Source organism: Bufo bufo, chromosome 1 (assembly GCF_905171765.1).
Source record: "Bufo bufo chromosome 1, aBufBuf1.1, whole genome shotgun sequence".
Lineage (NCBI taxonomy): Eukaryota > Metazoa > Chordata > Amphibia > Anura > Bufonidae > Bufo > Bufo bufo.
Genome location: NC_053389.1, coordinates 294,206,030 through 294,211,658, shown reverse-complemented (window position 1 = coordinate 294,211,658; position 5,629 = coordinate 294,206,030).

The window sequence follows — 5,629 nt, the reverse complement described above, 5'->3', positions numbered from 1 at the left end:
TCAGGAGGACGGACCTGACGAGTAGTTCCTCCTAGCTGCATAGGCTCGTCTAAGTCTGTACAGACTAACTGCTGCTTGGGAGGGGTTACCAATTGCTCCGGTTTTTTCAACCTGTCCCTAAGGTGTCTATCTAATCGGATAGAAAGGGACATAACCGCATCGAGGGAAAAGGGGGTCTCATATAATGCAACCGCATCCTTAACCCTTTCGGATAACCCAGAGCAGAACTGACTCCTGAGAGCCGGGTCGTTCCATTGGGTATCCGTAGCCCACCTACGGAAGTCAGAGCAATACTCCTCTACCGGCCGCTCTCCTTGTAGGAGTCTCCGTAAACTTGATTCAGCCAATGCGACTCGGTCAGGGTCGTCATATATGAGACCCAAGGCCCCCGAAAAACTCATCCACTGACCGAAGAGCCTGGGAATCAGAGGGTAAAGAACTTGTCCCTTCCCCCAGAAAATCTGTCAGGGAGAGGGACCTTGGGTTCCACAACAACCTGGTTACCAGTAGCAACCGCTGGGCTTGCGGTCAGTTGCAATTGCTGTTGTTGTTGGAGGACCGACGCCTTCAATCCTGCCACCTCCAAAGACAGGCCATGAAAGTGTTTGGACAGAGCAGCAATTGGATCCATACTGGATTCTAAGTAGGTAAAAATTATTATTTTTTTTACCTACACAAAATAAGGGCCAGATATAATGTAATGACCGGCGTCACGCACAGGGAGGGAAAAGGGAAAGCCCTGCCCAAGGGAGAGGGAAAGGTGGTGACCCCTGACTCACCTTGCGGCTGGCACCTGACTGCCCTGACGTCCCTAGACGGGTTCCTCACCCGTGCGGCGATCACGTGCCTAAACCCTGGCTTTCCCTAGAATGAGCCCTAGATAGTGAACGGGCCGGTGGGATCGCTAGTCCGCACCACTGACCCTAAGAGGGAAACACCAGGGAGAGGACAGACAATACAGACAAACACATACACCCAGGTGGGCGACCACAGTAGACCACCAAGGTCCAACAGGGATACGGAGGGTAACGTTCTGGACCAACTACCAGAGAACGCAGCAACACAGCTCCAGAGGGTCAGTATAGAAATCCAGGCAGGAAGCTCTATATCTAGCAACCAGAGAAGTGTGAGAGGGGAATATAAGGAGGTTGGGAGTGCTGGACAAGGAACAGCTGAGGAGAAGGAGCTACGGATCCCTGAGTGAGCCAAAAAGGGTTGCAAAGCAAACCCAGAAAGCTACCATAAGGAAACAGCCCTATCTTACATAGAGCGCGCAGCCAACCGCTGTGACTTCCTGACCCCGGGTACAGCGGAGTCAGGCGTGGGTCTTGACACCCTCGTGACAGTTGCTAGGCGGGGACCATTAGCCCCCTATCTATATAATAGGCAGGGTTTAGCACCAGGGCTCTGTAGGTTTGCCTCATTTAAACAACTACTACATGAGGATTTGCCTTCACAGAATTATCTGGACAAGAGTTCCCGTTCCTTTTTTGCTATTAAAGGACGGCACCTGGCAAAGACATACTACACAGCTCATTTATCCGGGTTGGGTAAGATTATTCCATTATTATCTTCCTGGAAGTGATTATTTGCAGGCGCCTTTTTTGGTATTGGCATAGGTTGCACAGGTATTTCTCACCGTGTTGTACACTGTGTTTTGAAATTTGTATTCTCCTATTTTAAAAGATTTAGTAAAAGCTATGTTTTAAATATAACCCAGGTCTTTTTTGAGATATTGTTCAGTATTGGTGAGGGACCTCACTCTGGTATACCTGTAACAGGGTGTCAGCTATTTTTGTTTAGCTGTATGATTTGCAGTATGATTGATGGGCAAATCCCAATGTTCAGTATTTATCTGCCATCAAACAGTATAATAACAGTTTATTGCCTTGTATTTAAACTAAACACAGACCAGTATTTTTTTGCCTTGTATTTAAACTAAACACAGTACAGTATTTTTTTAAACTGACTTAAAAAGGTATAAAATAGGAATGGTATATGGTATACATGGTATAAAATAATGTATGTATAAATGGTATAAAATAGGAATGGTATACAGTATAAATGGTATAAAATTGGGATGGCATATGGTATAGATAGCATAAAATAAAAATGGTATATGGTATAAATGGTAGGAAATAGCAATGATAAAAAATGGTATAAAATATGAATGTTATGTGGTATAAATGATATAATGATATAAAATGGCATATAGTATAAAATAGGGATGGTACATGGTATACAACAAAATTGGTATATGCTATAAATGGAGTAAAATTGGAATAGTACATGGTATAAATGGTAGGAGCGTCATATGGTATGAATGTTATAACATGGGATGCAATGTAATAAAATAAAAATGGTATAATTGGTATAAAGTAGAAATGGTATAAATTTTTGAAAATAGGAATGTTATATGGTATAAATTATACTGTATAAATTAGCAATGGCATAAATGGTATAAAATAGGAATGGCATATGGTATAAAATAGTATGGAATATAGTAACCATAGAATAAAATACAAATGGTATTTGGTATAAATGTGAAGCAATTGAGGTGGAATTTGGTTCGATGTTTAGGAAAACTTTGATTTGCAACAAATCCAAATTTCCTCATGCTTTGTGGTAAAAATCAGTTTTTTTATAAAATGGCGGCTACATGTGTTACAAAGTGAAAGTAAGAAGCCCAGGAACGTGAAATCACCCATTATGCCATGCAGCCAGCCAATACACAGATAGCCATCCCCTGTGATGTCACAGCCCTATAAAACCCTCATCCTGCGCTCTCTGCCATTGTCATTGAAAATCATTGAAAATGATTAATAGAAAAATATTGGAGAGGGAGACTGCAGGCAGAGTGCTGGGAGAGTAACGGGAGAGTGCAGGGAGACTTATGGTGCATCAGTTTAATTTATTTATTCCTACATTCAGTTATTCCTACATGAGCCGTAAATGTAATTCAGCACCAATAAAATGGAGGCCTATTATTTCATTGCCAGCGTGCCAACCAATACATCCAGTCTTCAACCCTTAGGGGGGCCAGGTACTAATGATGACCGTCCTCATCTTTTGTTGGCTTTTCTTCCAAATCATCCTACTTGGAATCCATGTACTAGAAAAGTCAGCAAGATGCAGAGAGAGGAGGAGCTGGATGTTCCTGATGACATATTCTCATCTATATTAGATGATATGGAAAAGGAGGAAAAGCAGATTGCAGCAGAAAGGCTCCCACCTGTAGAGCAGGAGAGTGCTCGGGCTGGAGAAGTGAGTATGTGTTGCGTTGACATTGAAGATATTGGGGCAGCCTGGGGACTTCGACATCAGAGTTGGGGTACAGTGCAAGATCGTTTTACCTGCCTGCATAAAACATTACTGGTTATGGAGGGTTTACAATTTTATTTTCTGACGTAAAAAGTATGGTTCAAACTACCAGTGCTATGTATTGATCTTTTGCTTCTAAGAATAATTTATAAACTGTACAAGAGGTACTTTGTATACTTTTTAATCAAAGTGCATGAGCCCACTCACCACATCAAGGTGACCTCTTATGAGCAGGTCCCTACTCTAAATTGGGGCAGTGTCAAATGCAACACCGCATCTGCTGCCAGTGCAACCCAGCAGCCCAATAACATCCCAGTGGTACTGGGCCACACCAACCCACAGACACAGAGCCATAGCATCAGCAGCTGCCATGTAGCACTGCACTATGTGAGCAGATCTCAAAAACTCACCTCTCCATGTGGCTTCAGGAACTTACATATGTAGATGTTTCAGCTCTCAAGAGGTGTAATACACCCTGTAGAAGATGGGCTTGGATTCAGCGAGTAAAATAATTTCTTCTTCATTGGCAGTATTCACATTATAAAACACACATTATTATAATGTCAGACACATTTCAACTATCACTGCTGCCACCAAGTCCATTTAACCATCAATAGTAGGGTTTGTTTTTTTTGCTATATCCTACATCAGGGGCTTGGCTGTGCTTATTTTCACCCCTAGAAACTCAGGATAGAATTTTCTATATTTTATTGAGGGGTGAAATTCACTTGCAAAAATAGCAATCCCCTAAATCTGGTGTTCCAGCTGTGGCTAGCCAAGTGTAATACTGTCTGCTGTCTGGCAAAGGATATATTTTTTTCTGGGGTGAAATTCAATTGCCAAAATAGCAATACCCTAAATCTGGTGTTCCAGCTATGGCAGGACAAGTTTTATAGTGTCCGTCAAAGCATAATTTTTGTTCTGGCTTGAAATTCAATTCCCAAAATAGCAATACCCTAAATCAGTGGTTTCTGCTGTTGCAGATCAAGTGTAAATCTGTCCGTATAAGGGGATATCACACTCAGCGTGCATCTCCAAGTGTATTTTTTTATGTAAAAGGGTATATTACACAAAGTGTTAAATTACAATTGCTGATAGCATAAGCCTTTAAATTTGCACGCACTATTGTGCATCTCATAGTGTATTTCTGTCCGTAAAGGGGTATATTACATTCAAGGTGCAAATTCAAGTGCTGATAGGGTCATCCTCAGTAACTTCACAGGCTACCGTGCATCTCCAAGTGTAATTCTGTCCGTAAAAGGAAACCTTTCATCCAGGGCCTAAATACTAGGCCTACAATTGATATTCAGCTAAATCTGTGGTTACTGATGTGCCTGTATTAGTGTAATACGGTACATAAATAGATAGCCAGATAGTGTTAGGTGCCTGTAAAAAAAAAGGCCTGAATTTGAATTCAATACATTGGGCCAAATATTTTTTTCTTATTTCTTATTGTGGTGAAAGGTAACAATGAGGAAAACATCTAGTAAGGGAGGCGGACGTAGACATGGTCGTGGTGGTGTTAGTGGACCCTCTGGTGCTGGGAGAGGACGTGGCCGTTCTGCCACAGCCACACGTCCTAGTGAACCAACTACCTCAGGTCCCAGTAGCCGCCAGAATTTACAGCAATATTTGGTGGGGCCCAATGTCGTTCTAAGGATGGTAAGGCCTGAGCAGGTACAGGCATTAGTCAATTGGGTGGCCGACAGTGGATCCAGCACGTTCACATTATCTCCCACCCAGTCTTCTGCAGAAAGCGCACAGATGGCACCTGAAAACCAAGCCCATCAGTCTGTCACATCACCCCCATGCATATCAGGGAAACTGTCTGAGCCTCAAGTTATGCAGCAGTCTCTTATGCTGTTTGAAGACTCTGCTGCCAGGGTTTCCCAAGGGCATCCACCTAGAATGCACTGACGCACAACCACTTATGTTTCCTGATGATGAGGACATGGGAATACCACCTCAGCACGTCTATGATGATGATGAAACACAGGTGCCAACTGCTGCGTCTTTCTGCAGTGTGCAGACTGAACAGGAGGTCAGGGAGGAAGACTGGGTGGAAGACGATGCAGGGGATGATGAGGTCCTAGACCCCACATGGAATGAAGGTCGTGCCACTGACTTTCAGAGTTCAGAGGAAGAGGCAGTGGTGAGACCGAGCCAACAGCGTAGCAAAAGAGGGAGCAGTGGGCAAAAGCAGAACACCCGCCGCCAAGAGAGTTCGCCTGCTACTGGTCACCGCCACCTGGGACCGAGCACCCCAAAGGCAGCATCAAGGAGTTCCCTGGCGTGGCAGTTCTTCAAA